A 23,098-nucleotide genomic window follows, 5' to 3' on the forward strand; every position below is an offset into this window, starting at 1 on the left:
CCCATAAACTCTAGATGTTGCATTTTCTCTGCTTAGTTCCTGTGATGTAAGAATGTGATTTCCCCCTTCAATATTTAAACCCAAGATTGTCAAGAATCAAAGATGTAGACATCATTTTTGCTCTGAAATAGCTTTGGGCTCTTATATTATTGAGTTATGTGAAATATGATGCCTAAGGGAAGGCACTCTTTGTCATTAACCATCTGCTCTGCATGCTTAAGATTGTTGAGGTGATATTTGCTTGACAAGAAGTCCAGAAATGAATACCGGTAGATAATTAGCCTATAATTGTTTTTATTGGCAAGAATATCAGATACAATTTTCAAAGGGAATTTATTTCTGAGGATCATGTCTGTTCTCTGAAGCAATTAACTACATAACTGCTCTTTTTATGTTATGAGCCTTAAAATAATAACAACAAATGTATGGTGAGCAATTATAATACTCTGCTTTATATATATATTTAATCAACAGTGCTCACACCATAGAACAATATTGTGGCATCTAGCTAATAGACACATTTACTTCACATTAAAAAAATCATTTTATTTAAAATGGATGCATATCCAATGGACCAATTGATACATTCTCCAAACTCCATGTACGCTTCTGAACAGCATGATATTATTAATATCTATTCTTGCCCTGTTTCAGTCAAACTTCTAGCCTGGATAAGGTATCCATCTTTATATAATCTTAAATTGCATTTTTTAAGATCACATCATTTTGGCCTATCCCCAGGTTCTTGTACTTATGTATCCTGTACATAGCGTTACGGTTGAACTGTTTGTGCAGTTCCAACACTTTCTTTAGACTAAAATCTGTCCAAGCTGTGCTATCAGCCATGGTGTTTCCTTACTAATTACGGTGAGGAGAGAAAATAATATTACAGGTTTGGGTAAAGTGAATTATTTTAGTGTTGGGTGAAACTGAAAAAAAGGAAGGTGAGCTTGAATGAGCAAACACCATGCATCATTCAATGACTGAACAAAAATATAACAATATAAAGCTTACTAAGTGAAGTAAGCTTTACAAAATGAAGAATACCATGTCTTCCTGTAGTTTTAACTATAATAGCAACCTTGTAAATTAAAGAGCTAGTGATTGACCCAAAGAACCAAAGTCACCCATGAACTCTTATTTTAAGAGTGTCCTTAGTTCTAGTCCAATACCTTACCTATTTTGTCGTACCAAGCAAGGTAGCAAGTTTTGTAGGTTCCTCATTGCTGATATTTTCCTGTTCACAACTGGGAGGAACAAACAATGATAACATACAAGTTAAATCAATGCGGATTAGTGCTATGTGGTCTTACATTGACTTCTGGGAGTTATTTGATTAAATTTATTTGTATGCAATATCCATTTTTTTTGAAGTGATTAAAACTATTATTTTGAAAATAATCAAGGGGGATGAGAAAACTGGATGGTAGAAATAGAATTATTTTATTTTTATGTAGAGTAACTCATTAGGAGCTCGTTCCCAACAACAAACCAGTCTACATGCTTTCAATTTGATTTATAATTCTGGTAATTAAGATTGTACATATAATAAGGAAATAGTGCATTATCAAAAAATAATATGAATTCTTTAAATAAATCTTTTGACAAAAACAAGATTGAAAAGGCATTGATTTTTTTAAAAAAAATCAGGAAAAAAATCTTAATGGGGTAACCATATGGCTTGTTAAATTACATCTATTTTAATACCAGCATAATATAAACGCGGAAGAAATAATATTTAAACTCTCAAAATGAATATAAGGGTATTAATGACAACTCCCTTTATGTGCTTAGCATATGCCTTATAACTGTGATGGCGAACCTCTGACACGTGTGCCACAGTTGGCATACGGAGCCATGTTTACTGGCACACGAGCCGTCAGGTCCAGTGTGCATGTGCACCGGCCAGATGATTTTCGGCCTCCCAGAGGACCGGGGGAAGCCGTTTTTGCCCTCCTTAGGCTTCAGGAAAGCCTCCGGAGCCTGGGGAGGGCGAAAAACAGGCAAATGGGCCAAACAGAAGTTCAGAATTGATCAGTTTCCAGCTTCCAGAGAGCATCCGGGAGGCCAGGGAAGGCTGATTTCGCTCTCCCCAGGCTTTAGGAAAGCCTCCAGAGCCCGGGGAGGGCAAAAACTGCCCCCACATGGGGGGGATCATGCGCGCATGTGCACAGGGGTCGCAGGTGCATGCACAGTTGAGTGGGGCACATTGTATTGTGAGTGTGGGCACGCATGTGTGTGCTATCGTGCATATGCGCACAATTTTGACACACCTTTACAAAAAGGTTCGCCATCACTACCTTATAAATCCATTTGCAAAAAACAACCAATGCTGTTAGTTGTTGTTTTTGTCTATTTGCATCCTTTTTGAAAAGGTTGTTTTTCATTGGAATCTTTTTTTCTCCTTTTTTGGAAATGTTTTTAATTTTGTTATTCCAGCAGGTGAATATGGGAACCACATTCTGTATATGGATAAAATATCAATTGCTCTATAGGCAAATCTGAAGCTTTCATGTACAAGTATGCACCTGTGAACTGTAATTACGCAAAGTACTCATTAATTGCTCATTAATTCCTTTTCTTATGCTCTGTCCGGACATAGATACTATGCAAATTGACAGCTAAAATGTAATCCCAGTCTAATCTTTTTAATTCGTTTTAAAATCATGGCGTAAGGTTTTTTTTAAAAAAAACTTAATTAAAAACTAGTAGTAGCTGAGAAAAGGTGGAAGAAATGCCACCAGGTTTTCATCCTTTAACAGTGCAAGTACCACTCCGTAAAGAGTTTGTGAATTTGCAAAGTTCTGCCATGTTCTGTTTTAGAAAATTGAGCCTCTCTAAATATTTTTGGATTTGACTGTGGAAACGCTTTCATGTAAAGCATGTACACTGTAACTGAGAGCTAACTTTCTCCACATTGGTACCATCAGGATCATGATAAAATTTGCATGTGAGGTTAACTCAGATTTTTCATTTCTTGGAAATTCGAAATTAATCTTAAACTGAGCAGACAATTCTTTGCCTGCATTTATTTATAATTGATATTTATCAAACCCTACTAAGACTGGAATACTGCAACCAATTTTGGTCACCATGCTGCAAAAAAGATGTTGAGACTTCAGAGAAGAAGGTTCAGAGAAGAGCAAGTAAGATGGTCAAAGCCCTGGAGACTAAAACATAGGAAGAACAGCTGCAGGATTTGGGTTTGGCTAGTCTAAAGAAAAAAGGAATTAGGGGCGACATGCAGGGGTAGGTTTCAACCGGTTTGCGGTGGTCCCTGCGAACCGGTTGGTCGCCGAACCCAGAAGTAAGTAACTTCCGGGAACGGCGAAGGGCGCGCCCGCCCGCCTGTGGTCCTTACCCGGTTTTGACGAGTTCTGCGCTTCCACGCATGCGCAGGATGCATACAGCACCTGCGCAATCGTCCAGGAGCAGCTGGAGCATTGCGCAGATGCTAGTACGCATGCGTGCACTGCACACATGCACGAGGACGCCGCCGGCCCCGTTCCAACCGAACCGGTTGGAACGGGGCGAGAAACCCACCCCTGGCGACATGATAGCAGTATTGATAGCAGTAGTCCAGTATTTTGTCTGTGCTATTAGTCACCCATAAAGCCCTGCATGGTAGTGGATCTGGATACTTGAGAGACCGCCTTCTGCCAATCACCTCCCTGTGACCAATTAGATCACACAGATTAGGCCTCCTCCGTATTCCATCGGCCAGCCAGTGTCGGCTGGCAACTACAAGGAGGAGGGCCTTCTCAGTAGTAGCCCCGACCCTTTGGAACGAACTCCCCGTGGAGATTCGCACCCTCACCACCATCCAGGCCTTCCGCACAGCCTTGAAGAACTGGCTAGCCCGTCAGGCCTGGGGACAAGGATAGTGCCCCTCCCGAATGATGAATGTATGTTGCTTATTGTTTTTATTATATGTGTCTATGTTACTGTTTGCATTTCCCCTTCCCTGATTTTATGTGAGCCGCCCTGAGTCCCCTCAGGGAAAAGGGCGGCCTACAAATGTCAATCAAATCAAATCAAATCAAATCAAATCAAATTTTAGGGGCTGCTATAAAGAAGAGGGGGTCAGATTATTCTACAAAGCACCCGAGGGCAGGAGAAGAAACAACAGTTGGAAACTAACCAAAGAACCAGAAACCTGGAATTAAGGAGAAACTTCCTAAGAGTGAGGACAATTAACCAGCTGAAACAGTTTACCCTCAGAAATAGTGGGTGCTCCATCACTGGAGATTTTAAAGAAGAGACTAGACAGCCACTTATCTGAAATAGTATAGGTCGTCCTGTTTGAGCAGGGTTAGAAGACCTCCATGGTCCCTTCCAGCTCTGTTCTGTTCTATTCTATTCTTCACCATTCAGCATCTACAATGTTGCCCTATCTAACCTAATAAGTAAAAATTGCTGCTTATCAATGGATTAAGTCAATGTTTCTCAACCTTATCGACTTTAAGACTTCAACTCCCAGAATTCCCCAGCCAGCATAGCTGGGAGTTGAAGTTGACACATCTTAAATTCAACAAGGTGGAGAAATACTGGATTAAGTTACAGTTTTCAATCCATTAACGGTATAAAGTTAGCATGTAGATCCAAATCATTCACAGTACTATTTTTCCCCTGTGTATAAGACACCCCCATGTTTCATGTAGTTTGTTGTAGTAAGAATACTATAAGCCATCACTGTGCGGAAGCCACCTTTGTTAGAGAGAATAATACAACAAGAACAGGAAATGCCTTACAGGAACAATAGAGATGAAACCTAGAGTGGCAATGTGATACAGGAAACAACTACAATAGAGAGGAATAATGGAGCTGCCTATAAGATAGAGGCTCATGTGCAGCCTCCTCCTCAGCCTCCTGTGTATAAGACTCACCTCCATTTTCAAGTAAATATTTTAAAGAAAAAGTAGCGTCATAAATGGAAAAATACGGTAATTACATTTCCCCCTTCTGTATCCCATTGCCATTCAGAGATTTCATAAAGCAGAAATGCACAGGCTTTAGGTCTGACCTAAATAAAGGCCTATCAAACTGGCAGCCTGCAGGCTGGATATGTCCACCCCGGCTCTGCAAAGGCAAAAAAAGTTGTGATCCATCCCATGATGCGATCCAGTTTGACACCCATGCTTTAGGATCTCAGATGATCTTAGGTGTACGCTTCAGAGAGACTTAAAATATTGCCAAAAAGACAGCTTTTGTTGTTGTTAATTACAAAGTCGTGTCTGAACCATCGCGACCTCATGGATAACATTCCTCCGGGCCTTCCTGTCCTCTACCATCTTCTGGAGTCCATTTAAGCTCATGCCAACTGCTTCGGTGACTCCATCCAGCCACCTCATTCTCCATCGTCCTCTTCTTCTTTTGCCCTCAATTGTTCCCAGCATTAGGCTCTTCTCCATTGAGTCCTTCCTTCTCATTAGGTGGCTAAAGTATTTGAGTTTCATCTTCAGGATCTGGCCTTCTAAAGAGCAGTCAGGGTTGATCTCCTCTAGGACTGATCGCCTTGCAGTCCAAGGGACTCGCAGGAATCTCCTCCAGCACCATAGTTCAAAGGCCTCAATTCTTTGGTGCTCGGCCTTCCTTATGGTCTAACTTTAAAATTATAAGGACAGTTGATTATGAGTTGCATTAATTATAATTTTTAATTAAATTGAAATGCAATTTCAATTAAAGCAAATATGGTTTTGGCTGTTCTGGAATAAGGCTTGCAGCATGCAATTTAAAGGATATGTGCAGCTTTTGCCCTCAAACCATTTGTTTATAATATGTTTTAGCTAGTGAGTCATTTATATTTTTGTATATTTGCACACAGAGACACACACATTTATATATATATATATTGCTATAGCACTATCAGTATGATGTTGTTAAAGAAAATGTGCAGTAGATAATAATGTGCAGAGATTCTTTTTACATAATATCTGTGTATTTCAGTATGTTACTTACACAAGCCAATTATTTCTGGTTTCACGTAGGATAGTTTTAGAACAATTCAGTGGGTGTGAGAACATGATGGTGCTGAACTTTCGAGATGAATTGCCCAAATTCACCATCTGGCAAAAATTGATTTTCTACGTTTATATAAAGACATGACATGTTCTATTATTTTAACCTACATGCCCATTGTGTAATTTCTCCTTTCTTTTGAATATATCTGAATATGTTTTACTGGTTACTGGTTATTCTTTGGGGTCAAATATTCTAGGAGACTTTAGTGGTTTGCATATCTGAAAGTGTGACAAGTGAATATTCCCATAGTTGCTTTGCCTTGCACAGATGTAAGAAAAAATACACAGTACAGCTGCTATTAAAAGTGATTTATACAAAGGGATGCAGTGGCTCAGTGGCTAAGAGGCTGAGCTTGTTGATCAGAAAGGTCAGCAGTTCGACGGTTCAAATCCCTAGCACCACGTAACAGAGTGAGCTCCCATTACTTGTCCCAGCTTCTGCCAACTTAGCAGTTTGAAAGCATGTAAAAATGCAAGTAGAAAAATAGGGACCATTTTGGTGGGAAGGTAAACAGCGTTCCATTTAGTCATGCCGGCCACATGACCACGGAGACATCTTCGGACAGTGCTGGCTCTTCGGCTTTAAAACGGAGATGAGCACCATCCCCTAGAGTCGGGAACAACTAGCACATATGTGCGAGGGGAACCTTGACCTTATACAAATAAATTCAAATATATGTGGATGCTCAAAGGTCATTTGATTATATTTATTGAATGAAAAAGTGTATACAGGACTTTCCCCACTCCCTTGAACTAATGGACTTACAAGTGCCTTGTAGCTTCCACACAAAATCAGCTGTTTAACTAAAGGCTTACTGAAACAATTCTGACACACAACTCAGTGGGCCACAGTTGCCGAGATACTTACAATGAGTTCACACTAATAATGTTTTCCCAATGTTGTTACGCATCCAGGAAAAATATTAGCATATAAATTCTGTGGTAAATACAGCTGTCAGGGAAGTTTGACTAAAAAAATCTTTGCTATTGCATACAATTTATCATTCTGCATTGGAATGCCTAATATTTGAATGACTATGAACAGTCTTTTCAAACAGCTCATTTTTTTAAATGTTAAAGTGGATGATAGATTATTGGAAACTGCATTGCCCCTTTAAAGAATTGTTTATAAGTATTCATGCAAAATAAATGCTTAAGGCAAATTAGAGGATAATATATTCATATTACTAAAGGGAGCTTAGCTAAAATAATGTAGATTTATAAAAAGTGTGTATTTGTATTATTTGTAATTTATTCTCTCTCTCTCTCTCTCTCTCTCTCTCTCTCTCTCTCTCTCTCTCTCTCTCTCTCTCTCTCACCATATAACCTCCCATCTCATATATATTTAAAAAAAATAAAATACAAATAAATATTTGTTAATTAATGTACATAATTAATAAGATAAAAATGACAACAACTATAAAAGAGTGCATTCCAAATAACCATCATATAACCATCTAGCAGGCTTCACCCTATCATGGGATCTCCAGGCCATGTTTTAAGGCATGTCTAGAAGGCCAATTTGAATTAAGAAATATAGATATTTGGAGAGGAATAAGTAGCATTTGAGGCTAGATGTTCACATTTGATCCCATTTTAGTTCTATGCCAGTTAATAGAAAACTATATTACAAATCTTAACTTTATCACCTTACCCGACTTTAAATTTGCTTTCAAATCCATCTAGAAAGAAAAAAAATATGGTTCATATTTAAGATAAATATTCATCCAGCTATATTTACCCCTTCCCAAAAGTGAGATGTAAGCCATAAGGAACATTTTTGAAACCTGGAAAAAGATTTCATTTTCTATATTAACTGTATGGCGGAAGTCTTGGGTAAACCAGATTAAAATCTCCCTCAGCTTGAAGGCATTAACACTCCCATCTTGCTATACACTGATGGTGCATCTGTCATTTCACGTATTCCAGCAGGCCTTATGAGAACACTAAAGGCTATTATCCAGTACTGTGGGGAGAGGATCCAGGTCGTTATGATTAAATAACAACTGTAATATTTCCTAAAGGTAAAAACACAAAGATGAATGATTGGGAAAATGCAATGGAATAGAGCAGTGGTGAGTTTCAAATTTTTTTAGTACCTCTGGATCTGTAGGTGTGGCCTGCTTTCTGGGAGTGTCTTGCCAGCCATGTGACCGAGTGGGAGTGGCTTGATGGCCATGTGACAGAGTGGACAGGGCCAACTTGTAAAATGTGGTGAAACTCACTTAACAACGCTCTTGCTTAGCAACCAAAATGTTGGCTCAGAAACTCTGGCATTTGAAGCACGCAAGTCTTAAAGCTATCAAGTTACAAGACCCTCGCACCCCTAACCCTTTAGAAAAAAACCCCCAGGGATGTTCAAACTTGACAGCTTTAAGACTTATGGACTTCAACTCCTAGAATTCCTCCTCTCGCTCTTCATCTTGATGATGTGTGGACGGGCGGGGGGAGGGAGCTGGAACCGATTCTAAATGGCACTGGAGATTTGTGGAACCTCTTCTATAGAAGAGGTTAGAACTGATAGGAACCCACCCCTGGAATAGAGTCATAACTTCAAATACCCTGGAGCAGTATTTTATCACAGAAGGATCTGAAAGGCCAAGAAATATGTCAGGCTCTAAAATCATCAATGACTATTAAAATACTTGTCTTCTCTAGAAAAACAGAATTGATCTAGAACTGTAAAACTCTTTCAGGCAAAATCTCTTACCCAAATTCTTTATGAGGCACAAATTGGCATTTCTACAGGGTGCCCACAATTTACAACCGATTATTTTACAACTGTTGGAAGTTATAATCTATCTGAGGAAAGGGACTTACAAGCCAGATCTGACATTCTGATGGTTGGGACCTCCTGTGGAGAAGTGATTGCAATTTGGACGCTCAGCAACATGGTTGCGTTTATAGCTGTTTGCAACTCTTGTGGTCATGTGACCACATTTTACTTTGCTTTTGCTGAAAACCAGCGCTTACTTCCAGTTTTTGACAAAATAGCACTGTAGCAAATGGTAGGTTTGCTTAATGACTGTAGTGTTTGCTTAATGACCGCTGTGTTTGCACTTAGAACTGCCACATTCATTTAACAACAGCTTTAAAAAATGATGTAGTATTTTAGGGCTATATATTTTCCCCAAGACATATACTTAAACCACTTAGACTAGAGATTAGGATGCCTAGCATAGAAATAATGTTGTGCTTAATTTATTCAGTTAGTGATGTGTTGAGCAAGGATGATTTGGAGACATTAGAGCAGCAGAGAACACCTATATCTCAAAGCCGTAGGATAGACGACAAGGATGTAGAAAATGCTGTGAAACAATCAATCGGGTTACTTTCAGATAGCCACAGAACAGCAAGTGTTGAGGGAACTTGGTTCAATTTCTTTCTTTCTGGGCTTTAAACTGGACTTTAACAGTGATTCATCATTTTGGGAATAAAGAGCTCATGGTCACCAGAAGGTATGTGGGTGTTGGCACTTTTGGAAGAACATCAGAAGTTGGGAGAAATTCTGATTATTCCAAGGAACGTGGCTTTCTTTTTAATTTCCTAGCTTGATACAAGACATTCAGTTGTTCATAGTTTTAACAGTGGGAGCTTGTTGTACTTGATGTCTTGCAAGGATTAACTGATAAGTTTAGTTTAGTTTAGTTTAGTTTTATTTGTCTTGTATGCCGCCCACTCCCGAAGGACTCCGGGTGGCTTACAATAAACAAAGGAGGGGATAAATAAACAAAACAATACTTTAAAATCCACAACAGTCACAGTTTCCGTGGGGCTGGATATTTCGAAAGCCCCCCGGCCTGCTGGAGCAGTCAGGACTTAACGTCTTTGCGGAAGGCTGGGAGGGTAGTAAGGGTCCGGATCTCCATGGGGAGGTCGTTCCAGAGGGCTGGAGCTGCGACAGAGAAGGCTCTCCCACGGGGAGTCGCCAGCCGACATTGGCTGGCAGATGGAATCCGGAGAAGACCTAACCTGTGAGATCTAATCGGTCTATGGGAGGTGATCGGCAGGTAATAACATTTACATTTTGTTCTGCTCCAAATCTATTGCTAAATTGGGGGTGCTATTGTTAATTTTATTTCATTACATCCTTCACAAATTGCAAAGTGGTAGACATATTAGTTCTTTTTTAAAAAAAATGTTGTAAAGTTAAATTAGAAACAGGTGAGCCATTTAATTTTATCTTGATTGTATAGATTACTTTATTTGAAAACGCATATTGGTTTTGTATGCATTAGTATATTATCTCTAATGTAAATGCTGATTCTGTTTGATGGAGAAATATAGTTCTGTAGATCTGGTAAGGTAAGCATGAAATCAAAGGAATATATTCTCAGAAGTTTTAAAAACACTTGAACTTTAAGGTAATAAAACCAAGACATTAAAACTACATGAATAGTTCTTTAATAATAATTTGTAATAATAATTTGTAAAGAAGGATCTTGACAGACTTGAACACCGGGCCCTATCTAACAAAATAAAATTCAATGTAGAGAAAAGTAAAGTCCTACACTTAGGTAAGAAAAAACAAAAGTATACTTATAAATTGGGTGAAACCAGTGACTGTGATAGGGAATGTGGAGTCTTAGTAGACAACCAGCTAAAGATGAGCCAGCAGTGTGCAGTGGCAGCCAAAAAAGCCAATGCAATCCTAAATGCAATCAAGATCAAGTGAAGTACTAATACGACTCTATAAAGCCCTAGAAAGACCACATCTAGACTACTGCATCCATTTTTGGTCACCACACTATAAAAAAAAATGTTGAGACTCTATAAAAAGTGCAGAGAAGAACAACCAGGATGATTAGGGGACTGGAGACTAAAACATATGAAGAACGTTTGCAGGAACTCCATGTGGCTAGTCTAGTGAAGAGAAGGACCAGGGTAGATATGATAGCCGTGTTCCAATATCTCGGGGACTGCCATAGAGAGGAGGGGGTCACACTATTTTCCAAAGCACCTAAAGGCCAGACAGGGAATAATGGATGGAAACTGACCAAGGAGAGATTCAACCTAGAAATAAGGAGGAATTTTCTGACAGTGAGAACAAGCAACCAATGGAACTGCTTGCCCTTGGAAGATGTGGGAGCTTAACCACTTGAGGCTTTCAAGAAGAGATTGGACCGCCATTTGTCAGAAATGGTGTAGGGTCTCCTAACTGAGCGGGACTAGATGACCTATAAGGTCCCTTCCAACTCTGTTAATCTGTTAATGAATAATATCTTCATAATTTATGGAACCTGGATTAGGCCTCAATGCATCATCAAATGCAACTGATATGGTTTAAGTTTGTTTAAAAACTGTAATGTAAAAATGTTTGTCTTGTTCACATAGAAATCTTTTAAAGTTCCCAATGTTATTTTGCATCTCAATTCTTGACAATTCATCTGGAAGACAGTAGAGTCATTTGGGGTATGGCTAAGGAAAGGCAGATCGATTTCTCACCGGTGATTTTCATGTTTTTATCCATAATTCCGTCTATCTTCTCTACATGTGTGTACCTAGATATATGTATATTTTAAGAATCATCTCAGCAAATATATTCAGATTCAGGGATACTTTATAGGCTTTAGGCACAAAATCCAGCAATTCCCTGCTTCCATGTTCCCTACTTCTTTACAGATGATTTTAACATGCAGCTGCCAGATAATCACTAGTCTTCCTCCTATCCTTAGTGATAGTACATTGATGCACACTATTACTCAGACAATTTGCTGGCCTTGGCAGCCTCAAAATTGGGGGGAAACTGTAAGCTTATCATGCATGTCAGAGATGACACCACTTGCCATGACAGGTGAAGAATATATGTATTGGAACATTTTTATAAGAGAAGTGAATAAAATTTGGGATCAAATGTCCATTCAGAATACTGTATAAAATAGATATCCGGTTTCAGGGCAGAAAAATTGTTTCTATTAGAAACAATTGGAATTAAAAAGTGTTATATTTGTATTATAACTTTTTTTTGTTAAAAATCAAGATAATACACAGGGGAACTATTCATTCATGTGATCATAGCATCTTCTTGAGAAAAACTAGACTGAGATATAGCGATTATTCTAAAGTTAAACAATGAACACCACATTGAAGAAGAAGTAAAAAACTCATTCCTTAAGTCCAGTACTTTAATTACTGCCATACTGGCCACTACTATGATCTTACTGTCTCACCTGATAATTTATGAAAGGACAAGAGCTGTGATTTGTCATAATATTATTTTCAAAATACTAAGGATACTAAGGATTGAAAATATTTGCTGTTTGCAGTATTCAGTTTTATCTTGGTTTAATCATGTTGCAGATATTTTCTATGATGGAAGAACCATTTTCAAATATTGCCTTTGATCTTTCTGATGTTAAGTCAACTGAAGGTTAGCAGAATGGATTTCTCACACTGCTTGAGAACTGACATTCATATTTAATGACATGGGATGATGTCACCCTTCAGTTAAATTCTTGGCTTTCTCATGCCTGATTATCATTCTAATCAGCAGAATTGCAGAGATCATTAGCAGAATAATGTTAAAAAAATTAAAGTTCTCACCCAAGCTTTGAGCAAGTTGGTTCCTTTAAGGTTTTAAGAAATTGCTGTTATCTTCAGTTAACATGGTTCAAATTTTTAGTCTAAGTAAAATAAGATTTAAACTGGTGGAAGATAAACAATTTGAAACAACTTGAACATCACATATATTAAAGAGATCGATGTGAAATCAAAATAAAATGTAAGAATGCTTGTCTAAAAGAAGGGTAACAACAGAAACACAGAAAAACCTAAAACTGCATGACTCCTGGTCAGTAGTTGAAAGTCAGATGTTCATGAACAGAATGGGTCAATGCCCAGACTTAATGCCTGCCAACTATTGCTAAGGGCATATCTTAGGTTATGCTATAGGAAGAGAAGACAGATTTGTAAAGTGCTGATATGCAAACCTTAGCTACAGAAGGATATTTACTTAGGTTTTTTTTTTAATTAGCCTATATTGTTGATGCAGTGTTGAATTCTACTTACAATTATTGGAAGTAATACAGTGAGCTGACTAACATTGCCAAATTTTGAAAAGCAACCTCCCCCCGCAATACGTCTAATTTAAGATGATTGACTTGTATGTTCTTAACATTGAGCATGTTGAGCAGTATTGGATTTTTTTTTTAAACCTAAAATCATGTGTAAAGGTGTGTCTGTTATATATTGTTTGGGTTACTAAGATCAGCATATTTTTGGAGGGCACTATATTTTTCTGCTTTGACTTCCTGTTTTTTTCAAAATACAACTGGATGGAAGCCCCCCCCCCCCAAAAAAAAGAAATGTTGTAATTGATGACTCGTTGCAAAATGTTGTCTCCTTCTTTTCTCACTTCATGAAGTTGTGGGTTTATTTATTTCTTATTCCTATATCATGATTTATTACATCCTACAAATATGCCTCAAAGGTCAGCATGTGGTACAACACAGATGTTTCTTGAAATGCAGATTGAAGTATGAAACAGTTATATTAAAGTATTATTCCAAAATATTTTTAAGCATTAAAATGACTGCAGAACCTGAATCACCACTGTGAATTGTCAATGCCATTAGTGTGTCAGATTAATTTTAATAGGAGTGCCTGAAAACTAGATATTATTAAATACCCTATTAGCAAACAAGCATATTGTGCATCAGACAGAAATTGAGTAACCACGAAAGTTAGCAGTTTCTAAAACGCAATATTGAAAATTATTGCACATGACACTGAAATTAGCCTATATGTTGGGTTATCGGCTAAATGGAGGTATTAATAGGGTAAATTTATTTCAATGAACAAATAAGGTGGGGATCTACAGTTTCACAGAATTTCATAAGATTCAGTTAAAGTCTTGCTTGGATTTTATACATGAAATGTATAATATTTATATAACTTCAATATAGAATTAGAAATTTGAGGTTACAACTGAGTTTCAAAGCAAGTTTAAGAGAATGCCTGATGTATAGTAGAACCTATTAAAATCTGTATATTAGTTTATACATACTAGAAATGGCTATTGGGATACTTTTACTTAAAATAGTTTCATTTCCTCAGTAGGACAATTCAGAATAAGTGTAAAATAACTAAAAGTTACTTTTTGATATACGATCTGGCTTATGCTTTTTATATCAAAAGCAAAGTGAATATAATTCTTTTCAAATATGGTTTTTGATAAATGGGGGACAGTAATTTAAAATAAAGGCATGTAATTAATGGAACAAGTTTCAGATGTGAAAACAGGGTTTTTCACATTTCCTCTTTCTTTGCTTGAAATATCCATTGTATTTGTTTGCATCTTTACATGATATATCACTAGAGGGGCAGAACTTTGAAATACCCTACACATGGCATTATTAAAAAAATATAACCCACATACTTTTTTCTATTGGACAAAAAGAATATCTTCTTATGAATCAAAAGATTTGTAGTATGCCTGGAGAACAGAAACATAATCCTCAATTCTAAATAAATCAGTAATTCTATAGAGAAATACTGGAAATCCAAATCCGGTTGAAAGAGTATCCATTCACTAATAAGGCTATAAACGAAACCAAAGATTCTCAATTTAAAAAAAAAGAGACGCTAAAGAAAATACTTCAACCATTCAATTTTGGGCAATTATTTCTTCAAACACATGTCTAAATGACAGTTAAAGCAGCCTATTCTACAAAGTTCATATATTCATCAGTTTTAACCCTTGCTCAACTATTCATATTCGCTGCTAATATTTAGTAGTGTAGATACAGTACGTTTACTATTCTTGTTGACAATGTCTATTCTGTGGGAAATCATTTGTGGGCTTCTTCATTAGTAGACCTGGGATTATCATTATAATCCTCATAATAATATTAATACTCATTTGCTTAGTGGTTGTTAGCTGCAAGAAATCAAGTACTTTGGGGGCTGCATCAATATCCCATGTATTTGAGAACAAGCTCCATTATGGTTAATGGAATTTAGCTGAATGATTGTGCTCTTGAAATCTAAAATTTCTACAAATTGCTAAATGCTTTCTGGTGTTATTTGGTTTAATTGAATTTTGTCTTGCTAGTTGCTTTAAGAAAAAGAGGTAAAATAGATATGTGTATCATGGTTGTTTTTTTTCAAATTAAAGTTGAATTCCAAATTAAAACCAAGCAACAATTCATTTGACAATCTTATCAGCTATGGTTTCACAATTTTTCATGCAGAATCACAGATATTAGGGACATATTAATCAATCTATTTCTGGACTACGTCATTTTCATGCATTCATTCAGTTAATCAGAGTTCAATTATTGCATTAATTTATGATTTTTTTTAAAAATGAAAAGTCACAAAATTTGTGTGAATTCTCTGCAAAACAATTGTAGCTGGCAGAGATAAATATTTATGTCTTTGAATGCTATCCGTTTAAAAGATAATCTTATTAAATTAGCAGCATCAAAACCCAATGTTCAGAATCCATTTATGGTGGTTTAACCCTAAATTCCTGGAATTTGGGCATTTCACTACAGAACATAATTTTCAAGACTTTACTAATACTTTGGTTACTGAATGAAAGGCACAGTATATTTCAAACAAAAAAGTAATAACAGATTTGCTTGCAGTGACATCAAAATCATCTTGAAATTGCAGAGCCATCATTATTTTTCAAAGGATGGGAAAAGGATCTGGGTCCTCCCCCCCTCCAGTTCATTTTTGGCTAACAATATACTTGGAGCTGTAGGGCACATCCTCTCTCATGGCCTCTCTTTGATATGTGAAACTAAGTCCCTATGACATGGTAAGCTTTGCTCTTGTCAGTTTTCTTTGACAAATGTATATGACATATTTCACAAATCTCTTCTTTCTCACAGCTGTGGCTTCTATTTGAAGCATTTCCCTGCTAATTGTCTTGGCAATAGCAGTCTATCTGTAGTTATCTTTATGGTCTGTTTTATCCTTAACGTATGTGCCTAAGTCCCTGTTGATGTTAATAGGAGTTAATCACACATATCAAAAGGATCATAAACAGTTGCAACCATCAGTTGGGAAATGCATCTAATTACCATTAGACTGTTTGAAAGTGTCTTTCTTACTGCTTTGTGAGAAAACACACTACAGTACCAAAGTTTAGTCATTCCAGATGTTCTACTGTAGTGACCCCTATAGTTGAGCAGTGCTTAGCTTTCTTTGTATAAATCTCCAAATTGAACCTCTCTTCCTGTTTTAAATCCCTTCTTTGTTGGCCCCTAATGAGCAAGGCTGTTGAATTACCTCACCAAATAATATAGTGCTAACTTGTAAGGTGTTTATTTTAAAGCAAACAGAGTTTTTCCCTTGAAAGTATATTTAGACTTCCAGATCAAACCTACAGTTCTTTATATAGACATCTTATAGTGACATCAAAACAGCAGCTGAGTCACAGTTGCTCTGGAAGTGAGAGGGGCAGTCTCTAAATCTGATTAATTAAAATAAATAAATAGTGACTTAATTTGGTTTTAGCTTAATATATTCAGTGATGTGCTTTTATAATTTGCAATAATGGATTATAAAGTTGCACACTGTGTTAATCCAGCAATTGTGGCTCACTCAGCAAACATTATTAAACCTTGACTTACTCTGATGTATGCCCAGGTTACTCTCAATTTATTCTGAAAATTGCATTGTAGATATACAACTTTGGTTATTAACTCTAGTCGACAGCATTCCTGCCTAGAATTTTGTTTTTCAAATAAAAATCTGGATTTTGCTAGGAATCCCCAGATCATTTACTTTATCCTTCTCTCTCTCTTTACATTTGTATCTTCATTATCCAGTGAAATTAATTGTATTTTGATATTATGAACTTTTGATATTATGCAAACACTTTTAGTGGCTTTTTTACTTTTAGAATAGAATAACAGAATTGGAAGGGACCTTGGAAGTCTTCAACCCCCTGTTTAGGCAGGAAACCCTACACGACTTCAGACAAATGGCTGTCCAACATCTTCTTAAAAACTTCCAGTGTTAGAGCATTTACAACTTCTGGAGGCAAGTTGTTTTGTCAGGAAATTTCTCCTTAGTTCTAAGTTGCTTCTCTCCTTGATTAGTTTCCACCCATTGCTTCTTGTTTACCTTCAGGTTCTTTGGAGAATAGCTTGACTCCCTATTCTTTGTGCAGCCCCTGAGATATTGGATCACTGCTATCATGTCTCCCCTAGTCCTTCTTTTCATTAAACTAGACATACCCAGTTCCTGCAACCGTTCTTCATATATTTTAGACTCCAGTCCCCTAATCATCTTTGCTGCTCTTCTCTGCACTTTTTCTAGAGTCTCATCCTCTTTTTTACATCTTGATGACCAAAACTGAATGCAGTATTCCAAGTGTGGCCTTACCAAGGCATTATAAAGTGGTATTAACACTTCACGTGATCTTGATTCTGTTTATGCAGCCTAGAACTATGTTGAGTTTTTTGGCAGCTGCTGCACACTGCTGGCTCATATTTAAATGGTTGTCCACTAGGACTCCAAGATCCCTCTCACAGTTACTATTACTATTGAGCAATGTACCACATATATTGTACCTGTGCATTTTGTTTTTCTTGCCTAAATGTAGAACCTTACTTTTTTTAACCATTGAATTTCATTTTGTTAGATAGCGCCCAATGTTGAAGTCTGTCAAGATCCTTCTGTATCTTAAGCCTATCTTCTGGAGTGTTGGTTATTCCTGCCAGTTTGGTGTCATCTGCAAATTTGATTATTTTAATTGTTTGTAAGTAGATGTGTCTGTAATTTGCTCAATTGAATCAAAAGGGTAAAAAAAAATTCCTTTGTTTAGTTGTTATTTCCTTTGTATACCTAAAAATTGAGAGCCAATGTGTTATAGAAGCTTGAGTGATGCATTAGAAGGTAAAGAAATATTTGGGTTCAAATTCTGATTCAACCAAAATGTTCAGTAGGTGAACATGGTATAGTCATGTTGTCCTTCCCACTACAATTGGGGACTTCCATCCCTAGAATTCCCAGACAGCATGGTCAGGAGTTGATACTCTAATGTTGGAAATTTTAGTCTCACAAATGAAGCAGGGGAGAGGAGCTCTTTAAGCAAGATCTGAGAGAAACAGTCGTTGTTGCATCGATACAGCAGACAGGCAGACTGTATAATATTTATGAATCAGGGTTTTGTATGGAAGGTACAGATACTCGAGTTAAGGTAAAAATACTGGAACAATGTATGTATTTAAATTTGGAAGTAGGAGTAAACACAGCTCATATTGAGATATGGTAATGAGAAGCTTATTTAAAATTCTTGTGTTGTATTTATTTTATGTGGTTTGTGTGATTTACTATTCTGTTGAATTACCATTGTTCACATATTACTATGTATTTGGTAAAAGCTGGTAATGTAATATACAATTATAATAAAGCTGTAATAAAACTTACTTAATAATTAATCTGTTTCCTTATTTGTTGATGATTTTCTTCAAAAGAAAAGGAAAAGAAACATAATAATGTAATTTTACTCTTTGACAAATGGTAGAATTTTATCTCACTATTAACTATAAGGATTAGTTGGGTGGCAATCTTATAGTGCTAAATGAAAAAACAATGAGTAGGTATTTTAGATTCTGTTTGTTTAGAGTTAATTAAGTCATATTAATACGTAAGTATTAAGAATTCTGTTAAAATGGAAGAGGAACGTTTGTGAATTTATGTATGTACACTTTGGGGTGTTTTCTCATTTTTTATCCATATGTCTTTAATTATGTTTTCATAGTCTATTGCTCTTTAATGCTCTGAGCATCTGAACCTTATTTTTTTCAACTTCTGATGGAGACAAAATAGGTGGGAAGTTTTAATGGCCAATGTTGGGTTCTATAAAGCAATGTTTTTAAAAGTGAGATCAGAAGACCACTTGGATCCCATGAGAACCTTTTAGAGGCCTGCTATGGATTCTGTTTGCTAAGGAATTCCAGCGGGCATTGTGAAGTCATACTGCTGGCTCATATTTAAGTGATTGTCCACTAGGACTCCAAGATCCCTCTTGCAGTTACTGTTATTGAGCCTTATCTGCTGTGGCCTTGTCCCTAAGAAAAATCTACCACTGTATTTGAGCACTGCTCCTATCCTTTTGGCTTTCCAGAAGTATATTAAAAATTGACTTTGTTAATTAGCTTGGACCCCCCCCCCAGGGGAGCGCTCATTGATAGAGGTAGTTATTGGGGTAAGATGATCTCATCCCCATGCTATCCATCTTTTAGTTTTTCTACAGCTCTAATTATCTCACATTTGGACTACTGTAATGTGCTCTACAGGGACGCAGTGGCTCAGTGGCTAAGACGCTGAGCTTGTCAATCAGATGGTCGGCAGTTCAGCAGTTCGAATCCCTAGTGCCGCGTAATCGAGTGAGCACCCATTACTTGTCCCAGCTTCTGCCAACCTAGCAGTTCGAAAGCATGTAAAAATGCAAGTAGAAAAAATAGGGACCACCTTTGGTGGGAAGGTAACAGCGTTCTGTGTGCCTTCAGCATTTAGTCATGCCAGCCACATAATCACGAAGATGTCTTCGGACAGCGCTGGCTCTTTGGCTTGGAAACGGAGATGAGCACCGCCCCCTACAGTTGGGAATGACTAGCACATACACTATAATGCCAAAAGTATTCACTCATCCATCCAAATAATCAGAATCAGGTGTTCCAATAACTTCCATGGCCACAGGTGTATAAAATCAAGTACCTAGGCATGCAGACTGTTTTTACAAACATTTGTGAAAGAATGGGTCGCTCTCAGGAGCTCAGAGAATTCCAGCGTGGAACTGTGAAAGAATGCCACCTGTGCAACAAATCCAGTCGTGAAATTTCCTCGCTCCTAAATATTCCACAGTCAACTGTCAGCTGTATTATAAGAACATGGAAGTGTTTGGGAATGACAGCAACTCAGCCACGAAGTGGTAGGCCATGTAAACTCGTCCAACATCAGTGTGTGACCTCACAAATGCGCTTCTGGAAGAATGGTCAAAAATTCCCAGAAACACACCCCTGAACCTTGTGGACAGCCTTCCCAGAAGAGTTGAAGCTGTTATAGCTGCAAAGGGTGGACCGACGTCATATTGAACCCTATGGATTAGGAACGGGATGTCACTTACAGTAAGTTGATATGCGAGTAAAAGCAGGTGAACGAATACTTTTGGCAATATAGTGTATGCGCGAAGGTAGTCTTTACCTTTAATATGGTTTACATGGTACTAGGCTTGAAGACATTTGGAAGTTACAGCTGATGCAGAGCCAGTAGTGTGGACAGTTCTTAGGGCCCCTAGAGTGGCCCATGTTATACTACTGCTCCATGAATTGCACTGGTTGCCAGTTTGCTTCCAAGTGCAATTCAAGGTGTTGGTTGTAACGTTTAAAGCAGGTTACTTGAGGAATCATCTCGCCCTGATGGGACTGTCATGCCTCAGGCCCTGTTGATCAAGGAATTCTAGCTAGTGGGTGCAGGAAAAAGGCTTTCTCTGCCGTGGGTCCTGGCCTTTGGAACCTATTACCCCCTGAGGTGAGGCTGGCTCCCTCCTTTCTGTCCTTTTGCAAGAGCCTTAAGAGCTGGCTCTGCTAGATGGCTTGGGGCCCCAATGGGAAAGCATCTCACTGGAGGTGGTTGATTAATTAAGAGCTAATCCCACTTCCCCACTGCTCATCTGGCTCCTTCCTTCCCCATCTTGGGACCATGATTTCACTTTGACTGTATTGTCATGTTATTGGGTTAGTGATTTTAATGTTTTTATGCTGAAGTCCTTCAAAGTTGCTTTGAAATGAGGTGGGCAACAAATAAATTTAATAATTTTTAATTTATATAATTTTAATGTTTTGACATAAATTTAGTTATTTTTCTATTTGCTTTTTATATTCTGTTATCTGCCCAGTGTCACTTTAAAGGACAGATGGATGACATAGAAATATAATAACATTTCATAAATAAGTGAAAAAACTTAGCCTACTTATACTATCAACATTTTAATACAATTTCCCTTTCAATGAAAGTAAATCTAGGAGCAATGAGCATATCAGATCACATTTTGTGCAATACAAACATAGAGGGGACAATTTCTGCTGACTCCTCTTATGGCATGAATTGTGCTCTGGTATTTTATATACGTATGGTTTACACTCAGATTTATATAAATAAAATACTAAGGGGACTACATTTGCCAATAGCAGTAAGTGTGGTATTGCATCTGCATTGTTAACTTTATCAGACAGATAGAGAGAAATAAAACATCTGAAAATCAAAACACTGTTGCTTAATTATATTATGGATATAATTTCAGTCAAAAATAACCTTTGTAACTTTTACCATTGCAAAGTAAACAAATAAATAGCTCTAATAACAAGTGACCCATCCAACTGTATATCATTGATATTTAGCATATATTTCAGGGTACAATATGTCATACCACAGCAGTTCTTCCAAAATACTAATTAATTCTTTATCTGTTAAGTGTCAATGTGAATAATTAATTCCAGCAAACATTATGGTTCAACCTTATACTTCCATCTGTCATTTAAAGAAAGCCAAAAAGGATCTTTCTCAATTTTTAGTTTATGTGCTGATAAACTTTTATGCAAAACACTTAGCAAATATAGCTTGATTCAAGAGATTTGGCAGTTAACTGTCCAAATGTGAATTTTGTTCACTTGTGCATTAAATGTGAATATATTCTTACGTATTCTAAAGTGTTAGATACATTGGGCAAAATTTATGGAATCTCATTCAAAATGCTTTACTGTTAACCTTTAATATTTTTTGTTTCATTATATAATACAGCATAGACCACTTGGCAATTCTGATTGACCTCTAGTCTACAAAAAATAGAAAACCAAGTATCAAGAAACTGGTATATTCCAGTGACAGGTAATTTTTCTGACATGAGAGAAGGATAGATTTTCAAAAGTGTGAATCAAGATAATGCCATAATAACAGCAACAGGGGGTTCCACCACAAAACCGCGTTCGACTAAAGCACGCTCGACGAAACCACGTAGCTGACGTCATCACAGCGCGACGAAAAAAGCACGCTGTGAATGCTAAAGCTAAAATTAACCCCTAAACCTAAACCTAACCCCCCTAAACCTAATCCTAAACCTAACCCTTAACCTAACCCTAACCCTAACCCTAACCCTTAACCTAACGCTAAACCTAACCCTAACCCTTACCCTAACCCTAACCCTAACCCTAACCCTTAACCTAACCCTAAACCTAACCCTTACCTTAACTTGAATCGGCTTGCTTTCAAAGCGCTATTTAAAGCGCCCTTTTTTCTCCGCGGTCGCTGTTGTCGCCCTGCTGATGACGTCAGCGACGCGGTTTAATCGGGCGCGCTTTAGTGGAGCACGGTTTTGTCGTGCCACGGCAACAGGGTGCCTCCCTCCATTTTTCCTTCCTCATTTGGGGTTTAATTTTATCAGCATAGTAAGCTATCTATTTTTTTCTTGTTTTCAAGTGAAAATTGATGGGCAGCCAGGCCAGTAGTTGCCATGTGCCATAGTTCTGAAGATTTCAAAACTATCAACCAGGCTTGCACAAGTATGGCAAATATGGGCTTCATGTTGCCCATTAAGTGCAGCTCACTAACATTTAAAAAAAAAAATCAAGAAATCGACTGTTACCAAACATCTCCATCACCTGCAGGGATCTGATGCCATCTAGTTTCTTGCAGTCACCTTTGCTCTGAAGGATCTGCTGCCAAGTACCTCCAGGCCTCGCCAACATTGCCAGCTCCATAGCTGCTGCTACATAGCTAAGTTTAAATATATGATCTGCATGCCAGCTCCCTCTATGGCCCACAATTATTTTAGTGTATCAGTGTGGTACTTTCCCATCTATTATTTGTACTGCTGACCTGATATAGACTGTGATTTCACATGGTTCAGAGGTAATCCACCCTCTTTTAAGACAAACCACTCTTTATCTCTGTGTTCATTGCTATGAGAGAGAAAATACTGTGTCCAGAAACGTTAGTTATTTAATCATTGTTACAGTCAAAGGTGCCAACATTCGTCTAGCCATAACATTATCCTGCTTCCCTAGTTTGTTCCCTTCTTATTTTTTCAGCTCTTATGCCACCTGCCCAATTGCTGCCTA

At 37.5% G+C, this 23,098-nt stretch overlaps 1 protein-coding gene across 1 annotated transcript in view; it reads left to right on the plus strand.

The window, feature by feature from the left end:
- The window catches only part of TLL1 (tolloid like 1), a 136,208-nt gene that overhangs the window by 18,789 nt on the left and 94,321 nt on the right, over positions 1 to 23,098 (plus strand). The window lies entirely within an intron of this gene.

This window comes from Thamnophis sirtalis, unplaced genomic scaffold, assembly GCF_051295495.1.
Source record: "Thamnophis sirtalis isolate CommonGarterSnake01/CBP01778 unplaced genomic scaffold, rThaSir2_p1.2 scaffold_10, whole genome shotgun sequence".
Classification (NCBI taxonomy): Eukaryota; Metazoa; Chordata; class Lepidosauria; order Squamata; family Natricidae; genus Thamnophis; species Thamnophis sirtalis.